Raw genomic sequence first — 20,267 nt, forward strand, 5'->3', positions numbered from 1 at the left:
TTGGTTTGGTTGTCATTCCATGGGTTCGCGTTTCCCTTCAAGAGTCAACCCAACCACCAACTGTGTGAGGTTATGAAGAGTTCCATCGATTCCGTCGAGTTGTTACTCAATTTTTTTGAACTGTCATTTGTTGTTGATGATTCGTTTTCCACTAGAATCGTCGTTAGCCATCAGATCGATATAAAAATCCTTGCTCTAATACCAATTTTGGTGCAGCAAAAGGTTTGTTTCGAAACGAAACAAAAAAATACTCAAGAACAAATACAAAGATCACAATAGGATCTAAAAATTAAAGAATAATTATGATAAATTATATTGAACTCCTTTTAACAATTACAATAAACCTTTAAATAATGTTTATAATGCAAAAATAAAGAAAATAACAAAAATACAAAACTAGAAAACTAGGGTAATTAGAAATTAGGAAAACTATGAGAGAAATAGGAAACTAATGATGAACTTAAAATAGAAACTAATGATGATTGTGTGTTGCATCATTATAAGAGTAGGTTCATTGACTATTGAAAGAGCAGTGTTTGGAATGGGGGGATGAATTTGACCAATTGGGTGCTCTTTCGACTTCATCTTCATTTACTGATAAGGACTCCTCCTGAGGATGAGAGTTAGTGAATAAGGATTGGTTTTTAGCAAAAGTGACATCGATAGAAATCAAAATTTTCTTAGAAGTAGGGTGATAACGTTTGTATCTTTTATTATTATTATTATTTATTGATCAATAACCAAAACAGAATTAAGAGCTTCATGATCGAGTTTGCTATGACTTTGAGCATGACTATAGACAAAAAAGACACATTTGAATACCTTACATGTGATCTTGCTAAACCCATAAAAATCATAAAAGAATTCACAAAAAACATTTACTAGGCTTTATTTCCCAACACTTTAGAAGGCAATCAATTGATTAAACTAAATAGAAATTGACAGCACTTCCCCTGATATGATTTAGGCACATTTTTCTCAAATAACAAGGCATGCGTTATGATGTAGGACAACCTTAGGATGGTTGCCTACACTCAAATAAGTGTAAATGGAGTCTCACCATTAAGGATTACAATACTTGCAATAAAAAAAAATAATATTATTAACATCAATCAATTAATTACTTTGATTTACATCGATTAGCCTTATTTATAGGTTTCCCTAAGAAATCCAAAGTCTACTAGGATTCTAGTAACATATTATGACTCTAATTCTTATTATAACATCCAAAGTCTAGTAGAATTCTAATAACCTATTATGACTCTAATTCTAATTATCTTATAACCTAATTAGTTAATTCTAATTGTCTTATAACCTAATCAGTTAATTCAAATTTGACTCCAACAAATACTAATACTTATCTATCAATAAATCTTTGTGTCGTTTCCAATCAAAAAAAAAAAAAAAAATACTAATATTGATTTAATTCCAACTAGTACTGATCCTAATTTAATTCCAAGTAACACGAATCCAACTCTAATTGCAACTAATACGAATTGCCTTTTTTGATGTATATCTTAGAGATTCATCCTCATCACATTACCCCATGAAGGTGGCAGTTTTTCTTTTTGTGACTTCATTTTGTTGCGGAGTATCTATACACAATATTTGTGTTTTATTCATTCTCCATCTAGGTAAGAGGATAGGGTTTGGTCAAAGTATTTTTTTTCTATTGTCATATTTGATACTCTTTATTGTTTGATTGATAATTTACAAAAAGAATATAAGAATATGTGAATTAGATTATTGAGTTGTGAGACTCAAAATTGATCCATGGAGGTGACCATTCTTAAATCAAAAGATTTCTTAATGCAAAAAATCCTAAAATTAAGTCAAGAAGTAAGCTCCAATGGTTTTAAACCAAAGCCAAAACATGTGGAAAAACCAGAAAATAACTTGAAAATATTTAAAACTGATATCACACAAACTGTGGAATCAAAATTCCAGTACTGGAACTGATATCAGTGTATTTTTGCTAAATTTCCTGAAGTCCAATAAATGATACTGGCACTGCAGCATTGGAATTGCTATATGCTTTGCGATATAATAACTTCAATATTGCAAACAAAACCAAATTGAGCTTCTGAAAACAAATTCCAGAACAGAAACTGATAGTGCTCTATGGTATTGGAAATGCTGATATCACAACATGTTGATGGTTCCTATTTTCCAATATGGACCTGATACTGGACCTGTGCTACCAAAATTAAGATAGCAAATCCGATACAAGCCTTGTGATATCAGAATTCTGATATGGTAGCCAAACCCGCTAGTTCTTACAATCAAATATAAAAATGATAACACACTGTGGTATCAAAGTTCTGATATCACTACCAGTATCAATGATTCTTGCATTCCAATACAACAATGATGCCACACCCTGTGACATCGAAATTTTGTTTTTTTTTTTTTTTTTATCAGAATTGAAATTCTGATATCACTTCCAGTTTTTCTATTTTATCCATTTTCAATCTGATCATCTATTTTTCCATTCCAAAGCAATGCAAATTAGATTAAAATTTAAAGGAAATAAAGTATGAGGATTCATAGCATAGTTATGAAATCCTTGAAATCAAGTTCACAAGCCAGTTCTTATATTATTAACCAAGGTCTACATGAATTTCTCTTTTGGATGCTTCTTCAAAACTGAAACTGCAAGCTGAATGGATCACCAAGCTCTTCACTTCCTGAACTAAATCTCACAACACTCCACAAGGTCAAAACTGAAGAGAATTCTCACATGAAACCAACAATTCTCCTTTTCTTCAAAGAAAAATGATGCTTTGCTCCTTTTATAGGCACCAATGTGATACCAGATCATGCCAAGTGTCTTACTTCAGATTTGGACATGTAGGCAATCCATACCTTCCCAACTTTCTTAACTTTTATCACATCACTAATGCATCTCCGTGAATCCTTCAACCTTGGACACATGGCACTAAGGAAGGTTTTGGAAGAAATGGCAGCTAACAAGAGGAGAGTCTCAAGACCTGCACAAAAACAGGGATTCAAAGCCGTATCGGAAATTTCGGAATTGTATTGATTTCAAAACAATATAAATTTCAACATGATATTGTAATTTCGATAAGCAATACCATTCCAATATCAGACCATGAACTAAACAGCTTTGGGTGCTATCAGAATTTCTGTTATGGTAACAATGGTGTCGAAACAGGTATTGAATTGAAAAAGAATACACATTTCAAAGTGGTATCAGAAATTCTGATATGATCAATAGAAAAAAACAATACCAAATCCTATACTAAATTATGCTTAAGACCCTTCATATTGGAATTTCAATATGCTGTTGTCTAATAACGGAATTCTGATACCAGCCTCTACCAGATTCTGACATTATCTACTGTGCATCGCTTCTAGTTCATATCATTTTTTGCCCACCTTGAAATTTGTGCTAAATTTTGCTTAATTTCAACCTCCAACTCCTTGAAAATTATTTGAGAATCCTCAAGTGAATCTTTGCACTCATTTTTAATGATGAAAATATCTAAAAGTCAAGATCAACACTCCACATCCAAATCCAACACATGTGTTGAATATAATGTATTTATAGTATATTATCTTTCCTTGTTAATATAGGTCACATGTATGGTAGTTAGGACTCCTAGCCTTGTATATATATATATCTCTCAATTGTAAGTGCACATTTTACATGAATGAGAATTAAGGTTTTTCTCCTTTCTCTCTCTCTCTCAACATGGTATCAGAGCCAAAGGAGAAAACCTAATCTTTTTTTCGGTTTAGCCGTGTAATCAATTCCGGCAAACCGTCCAGTGACCGTGTTTCACTCCGGTCCCCTCATTCTCTTCCCGAACCACTCCGGACAACCTCATCGCCGTCGGATCTCCACCACGCCGGCAACCTTTTCCGGCGAAATTTTCCGACAACCTATTTTCCGGGAAACGACCACATATTCCGAAACACCGGAGGCTGATCTACACGCCAGAGGAAACCCCACCGGAAACCGGCATCTCACGCGCCCCCACGCATTGCTCTTCTCCTTCGGACTGTCACCCACGCGCCGGCGAGTGACGGCGCGTGGCTCACTTTCTGGCCACTTCCGACACCTCTCCAGGCTCGTCCGACGCCGTCTTGGCCTTCTAGCCCTCCGGCAGTCCTCCCCGAGCCCTGCATCTCCATTTTTTCCCTGTTTTTGGCTTTCTTGCCATTCCGGCCACCTCCGACAGGGCTCCCCCCCATCTCCGCGGCTTGGGTGCTGCTTCTCTTCCTCTCCAGGGCTCTCTTCGATCCAAATACGTGAATATGACCACCAAAAATCAAATCTTTACCTCTGTTATCTCTGGATCTCCTATGATTACCTCAGAGAAATTGGTTAGCAGTGAGAATTATCTCTCCTGGTCTGCCTCTGTTGAACTTTGGTTCATGGGTCAAGGTTATGAGGATCACTTGGTTACCCAGGAGGCAGATATCCCTGAGGTTGACCGCGTACAGTGGAGGAAGATAGATGCACAGTTATGTAGTGTATTATGGTAATCGGTTGATCCCAAGATTCTTCTTCATCTTCAGGCCTATAAAACTTGTTTTAAATTTTGGACTCAGGCCAAAGGATTATACACGAATGATATCCAGCGTCTTTATAAGGTGGCTTCTGCTATTGTCCATATCAGCCAACAGGACTTGGATCTATCTACTTATATTGGTCAGATTGCCTCTCTTAAGGAGGAGTTCTTGACTGTGATGCCTCTTCCTCCTGATGTTGGGGCTCAACAAATACAGCTTGACAAGTTCTTCATGGTCCTTACTATTATTGGCCTCCGTCCGGATCTTGAGCCTATTCGTGATCAGATTCTTGGTAGTTCATCAGTTCCGTCCTTGGATGATGTGTTTGCTCGTCTCCTCCGTATCTCGTCCACTCAGACTTTGCCATCTGATAGCGCTTCAGATTCTTCTGTGTTAGTTTCTCAAACTACCTCTCGAGGAGGACGCAGTGGTACTCGAGGTAGAGGCCAACGTCCTCATTGCACCTATTGCAATAAACTTGGTCACACTCGCGATCGTTGCTATCAGTTACATGGAAGACCTCCTCGCACTGCCCATATGGCCCAGTCCTTTGATTCTCCGCTGCCTCAGCCTCCGAGCTCCTCCGCATCTCAGACATCTCAGGCTTCTATTGCCTCTGTTGCCCAGCCTGGTAATGCCTCTGCCTGCCTTACCCACACATCTTCTCTTGGACCCTGGATTCTAGATTCTGGAGCATCTGATCACCTATCTGGTAATAAGGATCTTTTCTCCTCTATTACTACTACCTCTGCTTTACCTACTATTACCTTAGCTAATGGTTCTCAAACTGTGGCTAAAGGTATTGGTTTGGCCCTTCCTCTGCCTTCTCTACCTCTCACTTCTGTCCTTTATACTCTTGAATGTCCTTTTAATCTTATTTCCATGAGCAAAATCACTCGTACTCTTAATTGCTCTATTACCTTTTCTGAAAAATTTGTGACCTTGTAGGACCGGAGTACGGGGAAGACGATTGGCATAGGACGTGAGTCTCAAGGCCTCTATCACCTCACCTTAGATTCATCTCCTGCAGTTTGCATTTCCACTGATGCTCCTCTCCTCATTCACAATCGTCTGGGCCACCCTAGTCTCTCCAAGTTCCAGAAGATGGTTCCTCGTTTTTCCACTTTGTCGTCGCTTCCGTGTGAGTCATGTTAGCTTGGGAAACATACTCGTGTCTCGTTCCCAAAGCGTTTGAATAATCGGGCAAAGTTTCTTTTTGAGCTTGTCCACACTGATGTTTGGGGTCCTTGTCGGACTGCGTCTACTTTAGGATTTCAGTATTTTGTCACTTTCATTGATGACTATTCTCGATGTACTTGGTTATTTTTAATGAAAAATCGAGCTGAGTTATTCTCTATTTTCCAGAAATTTTATATTGAAATCCAAACCCAGTTCAATATTTCTATTCGTGTGTTATGCAGTGACAATGCCAGGGAATATTTTTCAGCCCAATTTACTTCGTTTATGTCTCATCATGGGATTCTTCATCAGTCTTCTTGTGCTCATACTCTTCAACAAAATGGGGTAGCTGAACGCAAGAATCGACATCTTGTTGAGACAGCTCGTACTCTCCTCCTCCATAGTAACGTTCCTTTTCGTTTTTTGGGGGATGTTGTTCTTACCGCTTGTTATTTGATTAATCGTATGCCCTCCTCTGTCTTACACGATCAGATTCCTCACTTCCTTCTCTTCCCTGACCAACCACTTTATTTCCTTCCTCCTCGTGTCTTTGGTTGTACTTGCTTTGTTCATATTCTCACTCCTGGACAGGACAAGCTTTCCACCAAAGCCATGAAGTGCCTCTTCTTGGGATATTCCAGACTTCAGAAGGGTTATCGTTGTTATTCCCTTGAGACTCATCGATACTTTATCTCCGCTGATGTCACCTTCTTTGAGGACTCACCATTCTTTTCCACCACTTCTGAGTCTCTTCCTGTTTCTGAAGTCTTGCCCATTCCCATTGTCTCCCCACCTGATGCTATGCCCCCTCGACCACTTCAGGTTTATCATCGTCGCCCTCGTGTCGTTGCTCCTCTCCCTTTTCCTGAGGCACCTGCTGACTCACTTCCTATCCCTTCGGCTTCACCTGCCCCGACTTTGCCTTCTCCTAATGACTTACCCATTGCTATTCGGAAAAGTACTCGCTCTACTTGTAATCCTCATCCTATTTACAATTTTTTGAGTTATCATCAATTATCTTCACCCTATTCTGCTTTTGTTTATGCTATATCCTCTGTTTCTCTTCCAAAGAGCACCCATGAAGCTCTTTCCCATCCAGGCTGGCGACAGGCAATGGTGGATGAAATGGCTGCTCTGCACTCTAATGGCACTTGGGATCTTGTTGTTTTACCCTCTGGTAAATCTACAGTTGGTTGTCGTTGGGTCTATGCAGTTAAGGTTGGTCCTGATGGTCAGGTTGATCGCCTTAAGGCCCGCTTAGTTGCTAAAGGCTATACTCAAGTTTATGGTTCTGATTATGGTGACACATTCTCCCCTGTTGCCAAGATTGCTTCTGTCCGCTTGCTTCTCTCCATCGCTGCTATGTGTTCTTGGCCTCTTTATCAGTTGGATATTAAAAATGTCTTCCTTCATGGTGATCTTGCCGATGAAGTTTATATGGAGCAACCTCCTGGTTTTGTTGCTCAGGGGGAGTCTGGTTTAGTGTGCAGGTTACGCCGTTCTCTATATGGCTTGAAACAATCTCCTCGAGCATGGTTTAGCCGTTTTAGTTCTGTTGTTCAAGAGTTTGGCATGCTTCGCAGTACAGCAGACCATTCAGTTTTTTATCATCATAACTCCTTGGGGCAGTGTATTTATCTGGTTGTTTATGTGGACGACATCGTCATTACAGGCAGTGATCAGGATGGTATTCAGAAACTAAAGCAACATCTTTTTACCCACTTTCAGACCAAAGACTTGGGGAAACTCAAGTATTTCTTGGGAATTGAGATAGCTCAATCCAGTTCTGGTGTGGTCCTTTCCCAAAGGAAGTATGCTTTAGACATCCTAAAAGAAACCGGTATGTTAGACTGTAAACCGGTAGACACACCTATGGATCTGAATGTCAAACTTGTACCAGGACAGGGGGAGCCTTTAGGAGACCCCGGGAGATATCGACGGCTCGTAGGTAAATTGAACTATCTCACTATTACTCGTCCAGACATTTCTTTTCCTGTGAGTGTTGTTAGTCAATTCCTACAGTCACCATGTGATAGCCATTGGGATGCCGTAATCCGCATTACATATTGCATCCAATCCAGTCTTTCATGAAAGGACCAAGCATATTGAAGTTGACTGTCATTTCATTAGAGAGAAGATCGCATCAAGATGTGTTGCTACAAGTTTTGTTAATTCAAATAATCAACTAGCAGACATCTTCACTAAATCTCTCAGAGGTCTTAGGATTAAATATATTTGTAACAAGCTTGGTGCATATGACGTATATGCTCCAGCTTGAGGGGGAGTGTTGAATATAATGTATTTATAGTATATTATCTTTCCTTGTTAATATAGGTCACATGTATGGTAGTTAGGACTCCTAGCCTTGTATATATATATATCTCTCTCAATTGTAAGTGCACATTTTACATGAATGAGAATTAAGGTTTTTCTCCTTTCTCTCTCTCTCTCAACAACATGAAATACAAATACATATGCAAGTATGCATGTACTGTTATATCAATGACAAAATTAGTTGTCTACACCTAGATTTGTATTTAAAAGTACTCTATGTAGTAAATCTCTTCAAGTACACAACCTATTTGTAGCCTCTTTGCAACTTGCCTATGATAGCCCTTATACAAGCCAATGCAGCCCTCACCCTAAGCTATAATAGGTCCATATAGTGTGAATGGATTAACCTCCCACTAGTATATGACAATGCATTGCATCTTTAAATGGTTTTTGTCCATTCTTTTGGGAGTTTGCATTGTGTTATGCATGATCATACAATAGTATGGGTATATCTATAATTTTTCTTGGACAAGTATAAATGATTAAGAGTAATGACCCTAGTAACTCTTAAACCTTTCTACCAATGCTTAAATGCTCAAGGTTGTTACTAATCATGTTGACCACTTTTTCCTTTCAAATTGGAAATAAACATTTTATCAATGATAAATGTTAACAAATTAGTTAAGAATCCCTATCAAATACAAAAGTCAAAGGTTGATGATTACCTTATTTTTTTCATTCCTATATAACAAATGTATTTCAAGGTCTAAGATGTTGCCTAAATATATGACATTGAAACAAAAATCATGACTACCAAACAAGATACCATGTCTATCATAGAATATTATAAAACAATAAAGGGACTGTGGCTATAGTTAGACCATTACCAAAATTTCAAAATGAAGTGTAGTAAAAATTTTACCAAGAACACTCGATTTGTGGTAGGAGATGGAGAGAGGATCCATTTTTGGGAAGAGTTATAGTGGGGGGACTAACCTTTGGGCTCCCAATTTCTAGGACTTTTCAAAATAGTGACAGTTAAAAATCTTCCCATCTCTTCAATTCTTGGGTTTACTCATCCCTTCTCTTGGAACTTTAATTTCTATCATAACATTTCTGATTCTGAGATGGAAAAATTAGAAGGTCTCATGTCTTCTCTTTCTTGTTTGCACTTGACCCCATTTGTTCCAGATGTGAGAACATGGTCTTTATCTTTTTCAAGGTTATTTATAGTCAAGTGTTTCTTTCTAGTCTTGTCCCATATTTCTAATTCATCTCCAACTTTCCCTATTAATTTTGTTTGGAAATCTCAAGTCCTTTTTAAGGTTAAGTCCTTTGTCTAATTAGTGGCACACGAGAAAGTAAATAACAACGACTTGCTACAGTTGAGAAGGCCTTACAAAGCTCTCAGTCCTGACATCTGTAAGTTGTATATGGAGCATGGAGAATCAACAAATCATCTCTTCTTACATTGTCCTTTGACAATGGGGTTGTTGCATAAATTAGTTCAAATAACCAAAATGGATTGGGTCCCCCGGATGAGCATTTTTGACATGATGACCATTAATTATAAGGGATTGGGAAGATCCAAGAGAGGCCTAGTATTGTAGCAAACCGCTTGTATTGCTTTAATTTGGGTTATGTGGTGGGAAAGAAATGTTAGGATATTTGAGGACAATGCAAGGAATTCAGAGGTTCTATGGGATATTATTCACTTCCTCGCTTCTTTTTGGGCTTTTTGCACCACAACTTTTAAGGACATTCCCCTTAATGTGGTTCAATTAGATTGGCTAGCACTGTGTAGCTCTAAGGGTGTGAGTTAGTATGGAGATGTTTTTTGTAATTACTAAATAGCTTGTTGCTTTTGGCATTCAATATGTTTAGCTTTCATTTGTGGGATTATTTCTCATCCTTCTTTTGTATTTCTTAATTTCTATTTCAATACAATTCATTATTGTTTCCTATCGAAAAGTGTAGTGAAAATTTTTCTATGTTATCACAAAAATATGTAGAAAGAGAGAATCTTTGAGTTCTTAACTAGTATTCATGTGGAATATGACCAAGTTCATATTTAGGTCCTAGAGAAAAAGGTCTTGTCATCCTTAAGTGAAGTTTTCTCAATAATAAGGGTTAAAGAAGGATGTCAGTTAGTAATTCTTGATAATCTCTCTATCAAAGGTTCAATACTTATAGCCAAATCAAACAATGGAGTGCTTGTTATGAATCAAGGGTCACAAACTAATAGCAACGGATTTACTATAAAATTTAGGAAAATAGAAGCACTCAAATAAACTATTTATAAATGGTTTATGGTGCAACATCTATAAAAAGCCAAGGCACACCAAAGAGAATTTTTGGAAGCTTTATGAAAAATATCTATCTAACCAAAATAATGACAACTGAGGAGCACAAAATGGATGGCAGGGAGGACAAGCATAAGTTTCTCATTTTGAAGAAGCCCACTAAGAGAATACAACAAATAATTTTAAAAGTGGAGGATTCAATAAAGAGGAAATTCAACAACTTAGAAATCTCCTCTTATCACTAGAAAACCTAAATTCTTTGTGCTCTTTGGCATGTTCAGGTAAGTATTTTGATTCTCATGCTTTTAATGCCTCAAACAATTGTTTCTGAAGTTCTTAGGTCATTGACTCAAGCACTATTGACCATATGACAAATTGTTTGCATCACTTCTCTACATATATTCCATGTCTCAAAACCAACAAGATTAAAATAGATTATAGTACTTTAGCTACAATAGCTGGTCACCATTTTTTCCCTTAGGTTAACCTATTAAGTAGATGTCTAAACTTTGACACGACAAGACCATGACCTATCAACACAAATTGCTAACCCTACCTAAAGGCTTAACATGAGAGTGATCTAACAAGTTGAAGTAACAACAACAAGCTAATCATAAAGCTTGTTTGAAGTAGTAATTAAGCTAACAAAAACTTTTAACTAGAAGAAGTTTTTTCACAAAAAAAAAATCCATAAATTAAATTACGTCAAAATTCCAAAAAGGTATTATAAAAAATAAACCACTAATAAGAAAAATATCCAATTAAACTTGAAGAAACTTAAGGGAGAAAAAAATACTTTTTTTTTCTATTTACATTCAAACTAATTCTTACATCAATATTTATCAATGTTTTAAAAACCGGACCGAACCGGTCGGACCGTTTGAACCGGCTGTGAACCGAATGAACAAATCGGTTCCCTGCGAAACGGTCGGTTCAATTGATTTTTTTTTTAAAAAAAAAACAACATCAAAACGACGCCGTTTTGGAGTCCTTAGCCTGCAACCTCCACAGTCCAAACCCTCTCTCCTCCCCCTGCAGCAGCTACTGCCCTGCTGCCCTCCGCAGACACGTCGCGGCCCGCAACACCCAATCAACTCCCGTCGGTGGCCGTTACAAGACGACAACCCTCCCTGTCGTCGCCTCTTCCAATCTTTCCAATTCCTTGCCATGGCGTTGGAAACCCCTCCCTGCCTCTGGAAGCCTGGAAACCACCCTGACCGGCTAGTACCCCCCCACTCCCCGACGTTTCAGAGAAAAGAAAGGGAAATGGAAAGAAACGAAAAAAGAAAAAAAAAATTGTCATTATTCATGCAATGTAGTTTCTTTTTCAAATAAAAAATTGTCTTTCTAGTTTGATATTTTTCTTTTTGGGGTTCAATTAATTTGGTAGGTTAACTAATTTCTTTACTAATTTAGATAGAATTTATTAATTTTAAATTATATGTAAAAGAATAAAATATATATTTATTACGTCACCGGTTCGACCGCTGGTCCGACCAATGAACCGTGAACCAGTAACTTTTCCGGTTCAATGACCAGTCCGGTTCTGAAAATGTTGATATTTATACATGAATGGCTGAGGTCATCTGTCTTAGAAAAAGAAATCTAATCCTTGATTTTAGGAGAAAGTCTCTCATAAAATCAAAAAATAAAATTAAAATAGTAAACTATATGCAGTACAGTTGTGCGGTACAACTATATGCATGGCTATACCTTCTAGATTTCCACACTCCCCCTCAAGTTGGGTTGTAAATGTTGTTTTCAGCTTGGATCTCAAGTCTTCAAAGTTACTTCTAGAAAGTGTCTTGGAAAAAACGTCTGTTGTTTGGAAAATTGTTGGAGTGTAAACCAATGAAATCGTCCCTTTTTCTATTTTCTCCTTAATGAAATGACAATTTATTTCCACATGCTTTGTCCAATCATGATGAACCGAGTTCTTAGCGATATTTATGGTAGCTTGATTATTACAAAACATCTTCATAGAATATTCTACTGGAATGCTCAGCTCATTTAAGAGTCTCTTTAACCACATTCCTTCACAAATTCCATATGTCATAACTCTAAGTTCTGCTTTTGCACTACTTCGAGCTATAACAAATTGTTTTTTATTTTGCCAAGTAACCAAATTCCCCCATACATGGGTGCAATATGTGAGCTTCTTTGGTTGAAGATTATTCTTAATGATCCTAACGTTAAATGGGAAGAAACAATTAAGTTGTATTGTGACAACAAGTAAGCTATTAATGTTGCACACTATCCTATCCAACATGATCGTAGAAAGCATGTGGAAGTTGATAGACATTTCATCAAAGAGAAGTTGAAAAATAACTTGATTTGTACTCCCTATGTTTCAATGGAAGGACAACTAGCAAATTTCTTGACTAAAGGACTTCCAAGTCAAGCATTCCAGATGATCACAAGCAAGTTGGGAATAGACAATATTTATTCACCAGTTTAAGGGAAGTGTTGATGGATCAAGTAAGAATCCCTATAGAATAGAGAAGTCAAAGATTGATAGTTAGTTGATTTTCAAATTCAGGAAATTACTCTTTTTTGCCTATTTTCCCATGTAAGTCAGATTCCTTGATTCCGTAATTTTAGGACAAATATTTGGAAAGTTAGTTTTTTCCTTTTTCTATTGTGTATAGACACCTATACACTTGTACAAATATTTTTTTTTTTTATTATTGGAAACAAGACAAAGATTTATTGATAGATAAAAAGAAGTACAAAGAGAAGGATGAGGAATCCTCCCACCAAAGAAAGCTAAACTACAGTAAATTACACTGAAAAACAAGCGAACACTCTAAAAGGACCATTCCTTATGGAGTACACACCGCTATCCAATCAAGTTGTATCACATTAAGGGGAGTCCCCATAAAAACCTTGGGACAAAAAGCCCAAAGAGAAGTAAGGAAAACAATAGAGTCCCAAAGATTCTCTAAATTCCTTGTTTTATCCTAAAAAATCTTTGCATTTCTTTCCCCCCACACAACCCGAATAAGAGCGATACTTGCAGCTTGCCACAAGGCTATCCCCCTCTTAGAAGAACCAAAACCATTAAATTTGATGGACATCATGTCAAAGATGCTCCTCGGGGGGACCCAATCCATCTTAGCTAACTGAAATAACCTGTGCCACAACTCAATCGTCAAGGAGCAATGAAGAAAATATGATCTGCTGATTCCCCATGCTTCATGCACAGAATACAAATATCAGGACTAAGGGCTTTGTAGGGTCTTCTCACTTGTAGCATGTCATTAGTATTCACCTTCTTGTGTGCCACTAACCAGACAAAGGACTTCACTTTGAAAGGAACTTGAGAATTCCAAACGAACTTAGAAGGGAAAACCTGAGGAGATCCAAAAAATTGAGATAATGCTAGAAAGAAGGATTTAACTGAAAAAAGCCCTGAAGAAGATAATGGCCAAAATCTGGCATCTGGAGCCGAAGAAGATAAATGCAATCCATCGAGAGACCGCATGAGGTCTTCTAAGTCCTCTATCTCAGAATCTGTCAGGTTACGACGGAAAATTAAATTCCAAGAGAAAGGATGAGTAGGACCGATAACTGAAGAAATAGATATGTTTTTGTCCAAGACTACTCTAAATAGTCTTGGATATTGGGTTCCCAAAGGTTGGTCCCCCCACCACAAATCTTCCTAGAACCGAATTCTTTTCCCATTTCCTACCACAAACCGAGTAAATGAGGAAAACTCCTGAAAGACTTGTGTAATAGCCTTCCAAGGACAGCGATGTGACCATCTGACTAAAGTGTTAGCATCCCAACCATTGGAGTGTGAACCATAAATGCTTAGTATGACCTGATGCCATAGAGCTGAACCCTCTCTAGAGTACCTCCACAGCCATTTCCTTAAAAGAGCGAAATTCCTCAGAGAAATATTCCCAAAACCCAAACCCCCTATTTCCTTCGGTTTACACACAACATCCCACCTCACTAAATGATCTTTTTTGCCTTCCCCAATCCCTGACCATAAAAAATCCCTTTGCAACCTCTCGATTTTTGCAGCGACTGAAACGGGTAACTTAAATAAATAAAGAAAGTAACAGGGCATATGGGTAAGGCAAGATTAGATAAGATTTATCCTCTCCCTGAATGATAAGTATGTCTTTTGCCATCCATCTAATCTTCTTGAAATTCTCTCAATCACTGGATCCCAAAATCCACCTGCCCTGGGGTTCCCACCCAAAGGAAGACCCAAATTGAGTATAGGCCAGGCAGAAGCCTTGCAGTCAAGCGTCTCAGCCAAACTTGAAAGATGAGCTTGATCCAAATTGATACCATAAATATTACTCTTGTCAAGGTTGACCTTAAGCCCAGAAATATGCCCAAACGCTAACAAAAGACTCTTGAGAGTCTGCAAATCTTCCTCCCTTGTGTTAGAAAAGAAGATGGTATCATCGGCAAATTGCAAATGAGATACCCTAGTTCTGTTTCTACCCACCCTAAAACCCTCCAACATATTTCTCTCTTCTGCTCTCAAAAGCATCCTACTCAGTACATCTGCTACTAAAGTAAACACTTGTACAGATATTCAAAATACAATAATACACATATTCAACTTCAATAAATCAAAGCTACAAGGAAGGATGAGCTATCATGTTGACTTTCTAATGTATTTTTTGTGTAAGAAAGCAGTCCTAATGTTCAGTTTTTTTTTTTTTCCCAGGCAAAAAAACCCACTTTATCAAATATCAATTTGGATATACCAGTTGGCAGCTTAGTTGCAGTTGTTGGTCGTACTGGAGAAGGAAAGACATCACTTATATCAGCAATGCTTGGGGAGCTGCCTCCTGCAGCAGATGCAAGTGTTGTTATTAGAGGGGCTGTTGCTTATGTTCCTGAAGTTTCATGGATTTTCAATGCCACTGTGAGTTGCTGGATGCTTGTATTCTTTGGTTCTGTTGCATAGCTTAGCTAGATACTGGCCATATTTTGGAACATTAGTGGATCTTATAGTGAATCTCATCCATTTTTTACCAATTGCACATCGCTGACCTTCAAAGTTTGTCCTTACAGGTACGTGAAAACATATTATTTGGATCTAATTTTGAACCTGCACGGTATTGGAAGGCTATTGCTGTAACTGCATTACAACATGACCTTGACTTACTACCTGTTAAGTGTATTCACAAAATTATACATTCCAGTTAATTCTCATTAGGATGTAATTTTCATTGTGTTGATAGGTTTTTTACCTAATGTCTTATTTATCCCTTTTTTTTCTCAAGGTCATGATCTTACAGAAATTGGTGAAAGAGGGGTGAATATTAGTGGTGGGCAAAAGCAAAGAGTTTCCATGGCTAGGGCAGTATATTCCAAGTCAGATATATACATATTTGATGATCCTTTAAGTGCTCTAGATGCACATGTTGCTCAACAGGTATTCTAATATTTCTTTTCACCATTTCTATTTCTATTGCATTCCACTCCAAGCCGAATATGGTTACCATAATGTATGTGATATTTTTTAAGCCCATGTTAATTCTGTTGAAATTGTAACATATGTTTGATGGAAAGCAATTTTCCAAATCCAAAAGGTTGATCATCTTTTGCTTGTTAGAAACGGACAATCCATTTCATGAAATTGCACAGACATACAAAAGAAGGATTATTACCCTTCTCATTAAAAAAAAAAGACAAAAAAGAAGACATAACTGCAGAAAGTAAAGCATAGGTTTAACGACTGGAAGCAGTAACTTCCAAAAGACCTCAATACAAAGAACTCCAAGGCATTGACTAGGACTATTGCTCAAGGAGGTGAAATTCCTCTTCACAAGTCTGTAATCGGGAGGCCCACCCTTTGATTGAAAATATGTCCATTTGATTGGTTGAGAGATGAATCCAATTGAAAGAATGCTTCAAAATTCTTTACTGTCAAGGACTTGATGCAACCATCCATCATACTTTCAAAGACCTCTCTCTTCATTTGACACCTAAGAGATGGCAATGGCAGATCCCCCTCTACTATAAGGTTAGACATGTCAAAATACACAAAAAAACTCCAAAGAAACCAAGAACTCTGATCAGTTTTTTTATTCTTCTCTGTATCCATCTATATACAGATATATATCCTATACACGGAGTCTAACTGATTCCTAAATTGTATATGGTAACATTAACAAATACATGGTAAGCCAATCTGTCAATCTTTTCCTATATGTACAGCAAATATGATTCTCAAATTGTATATGGTAACATTAACATCCCCCTTCAAATTGATGCTGGTAAGTCAACCAACAACAATTTGCCAACAAGAAATTGATGTCGCTGTCGAGTCAAAGCTTTGGTGAAGATATTAGCCACTTGGAGATCAGAAGAGATGTGAGGAAGAGATATCACCCAACTTTCCAAGGTGTCTCGAATAGAATGACAATCAACCTCAATGTGCTTGGTACGTTCATGAAAAAGGGGATTGGTGGCAATCTGAATAGCACTAGTGTTATCAGCATGAAGAGGTGTAGAAGTAGTCTGAGGAAACCCAAGCTCCTCAAGAAGACCGCGTAGCCATACAATTTCAGAACAAGCAGTAGACATGGCACGATACTCGGCCTCGGTAGAGGATTTAGAAACACGATCTTGTTTCTTACATCTCCAAGAAATTAAGGCATCACCTAAAAACATACACCAACCCATAGTAGATAGACGTGTATCTGGACACCCAGCCCAATCAGCATCACTATACGCAACAAGTTGAAGAGAGGAGCTAGTAGGAAAGAATAACCCATGAGTAGGTGAACCTTGAAGATAGTGGATGATGCGTCAAACTACAGCAAGATGGAGATGTCGAAGAGAAGTCATAAATTGATTGACCTAATGAACAACATAGGAGATATCAGGTCGAGTAGTGGTCAAGTAGATAAGACTCCCAACTAGGCGCCCATAGAGAGTAGGATCATCCAGAAGGTCCTCTTCATCTTTCCTGTATTCGACATTTACCTCCATAGGAGTATCAACAGAAGAAGTGTCCTCCAAACCAGCCAAAGTGATAAGATCTTGAATATACTTATGTTGGTTCATGAAAATACCACTAGCCCGATGATGAACTTCCAATCCTAAGAAGTATGTGAGTTGTCCAAGATCTTTCATATGGAAAGTTGTATGTAACATCCGCTGAAGCTTAGTAATCAAACCACAGTCGATGCCGGTAATGATAATATCATCCACATAAACCAAGAAAAGGATTATACCCAACGTAGACATGTGGAAGAAGAGGGAAGAATCATATTGACTTTGGGTAAAACTGAAGGAAAGAATTGTACTGCGAAACTTCTCAAACCAAGCCCGGGGCGCTTGCTTGAGCCCATACAAAGAACGTTTTAGCTTACAAACATCATAAGGAGAAGAATTAGTCATACCAGAGGGAAGCTTCATGTAAATCTCTTCCTGGAGATCACCATGAAGAAAAGCATTTTTTGCATCCATCTGATGTAGTTGTCATGACTGTGAAGCGGCAATAGCTAAGATGGTTCAAATCGTGGTCATTTTGGCAACAGGAGCAAATGTCTCCTCATAATCAACCCCATATTCCTGCTTGTTACCTAGAGCTACGAGGCGAGCTTTGTACCAGTCCAAAGAGCCATCAGAACGAAGTTTTACAGAGAAAACCCATTTACTCCCAATAGGTTTGACTATAGGAAGACAAGGAACAATATCCCAAGTATGATTCTCCTCAAGTGCTTGAAGTTCTGCTTGCATTGCATTTTGCCAACACTCATGTTCCATGGCCTGTTTGTAGCAAGAGGGAATAGAAATAGTGGATAAAGTAGCAATAAGAGAGACAGGAGAGAAGAATCCATACCAATCAGGGGGTCGAGAAAGACGAGTAGACCGACGAAAAGTGGTGGAAGCAGGAGCAGGATTAGGATCAAGCGTCGGGTCAAGATCGGAAGGGGGCACAAAGGAAGTGGAACTGGACTTCGACTACGTCTTTCATACACAAAACCAGGTTTGAACCTTTCCACAATTGTTGGGGATTCAGAAAAACTAGGCAGAAGAGATACAGATGTAGATGGCAGCTCAACATGAGATGGAAAGAAATATTGATTTTCAAAGAAAATCACATTCCGGGAAACTCGTATACGACGAGCATGGGGATCATAACAAACATAACCCTTGTGAGGGATAACATAACCAAGATAAGCATACTTAACAAACTGATCAATGAGTTTATGTTGTTCATGAGTAGGTAGATGCACAAAACAAACACAACCAAATGTACGAAGATCAGAATATAAAGGCGAATGGCCAAATAACTTAGAGAAAGGAGAAACATGATTTAACATAGGAGAGGGTAAGTGATTGATCAAATGAACTGCAGTAGTAAGTGCTTCACACCAAAAACGAGGAGGAACCGATGAGTCAAGTAAAAGAGTTCTTACCACATCAAGAAGGTGGCGATTTTTCCTCTCAGCAACATCGTTTTGTTGTGGTGTCAAAGGACGAGAATGCTGAGAGATGATCCCTTTGCTTTGAAGAAAGTCCTGAAACTCATTAGACATGTATTCTCCGCCAGAATCAAAGCGCAAGACCTTGATGCTGGCAGAGAATGGAGTCTCAATAAGTGCAAGAAAGCGTTTAAAGACTGAAAAAACTTCAGCCTTAGCCCAGAGGAAGTAAACTCAAGTAAAGCGACTAAATTCATCAATGAAAGTAACAAAGTACTTGTAATGTGCATGAGAAACAATAGGTGCAATCCCCCAAACATCACTATGTATAATATCAAAACATTGTGAGGCACGAGATGCGGAATGAGGAAAAGGTAGAACTTTACTTTTTCCAAGTTTGTATGACGTACAATCGAAAGAAAGATCGAGAGAAGAACATGCTTTATTTCCCAATAATACAGCATTAAAAAAAGTACGAAGTACATCAGAGTTTAGGTGGCCAAAACATCTATGCCACATCTTATGTCCAGAACCAACAACATTACATGCAAAGGAAAGTAAAGGAAAACTAGGAACAATAGTAGAAAAAGAAACATGAAGAGGAAAGAGTTGTCCCACTTTAGGCCCCTTCGCGATCATCTTCCCAGACACTTGATCCTGCACAACACAACCAGAACGGGAGAAATTGACATTACAATTATTATCAACCAATTGACCAACAAAAATAAGATTTGTGGAGAGGTCAGGAGACACAAAAACATCAGTTAAGGAAGAAGAAAGATCACAAACAGCACTGATAGGCAAAGAACTGCCATCAGCGGTGTTAATTTTCAGATTTCCATCATAATTTCTGACATTGGAAAGAGAAAGAATAGTATTCGTCATATGGTTAGAAGCTCTAGAGTCAAAATACCATGGCTTAGAAGAAACCGTATGATTACTTGAGAGCCCAAAAGCAGAAAAAGCAGAAATGATCATTTGTTGTACCATTTCAGGAGTGAGTATGTTCAGGCAATGCAGGAATAGGAACAACTGACGAGGCAGCAAGCAATGCAGCAGAACAAGAGGCACCGATAGAGGCATGATAAGCAGTACCCTGCTTCCTTTCAGGTCGAATGGGACAAGCAGAGATGATATGACCTTATTTCTTGCAGTAGTTACAGAACTTCTTAGGACAATCCCGAACAATGTGACCAAAATCTTTACAACTAAAGCACTAGACAACACGCATGTCTCGACCCTTATTCCGCCCTTGTGCTGCATAAGCCACAAAAACAGGTGCACTAACATTAGCCCGATGTTCCATAGTAGCTTGAGTTACGATACGTTGCTCCTCACGCAGAAGTTCACTCGAGCAGGCATCCAAAGATGGTACAGGATGACGATTCATCAGATTAGACTGTGCAATTTCAAAGTCGGGTCGTAGCTTCATCAAGAATTGATCTCGCTTGCTGGTTGCATGCATTGCCTGGACAGCAGAGAGAGCTGCAGCGGGAACATTAGCATAAACAATGTCGGAATAATCAATCCAAAGAGTTTGAAAACCAGAAAAATATTCCTCAAT

The 20,267-nt window shown here is 38.2% G+C and overlaps 1 pseudogene; it reads left to right on the forward strand.

Moving 5' to 3' along the window:
* Positions 1-20,267, forward strand: part of LOC100254981 (ABC transporter C family member 12-like) — a 132,640-nt pseudogene that overhangs the window by 97,432 nt on the left and 14,941 nt on the right.

This window comes from Vitis vinifera, chromosome 10, assembly GCF_030704535.1.
Source record: "Vitis vinifera cultivar Pinot Noir 40024 chromosome 10, ASM3070453v1".
Lineage (NCBI taxonomy): Eukaryota > Viridiplantae > Streptophyta > Magnoliopsida > Vitales > Vitaceae > Vitis > Vitis vinifera.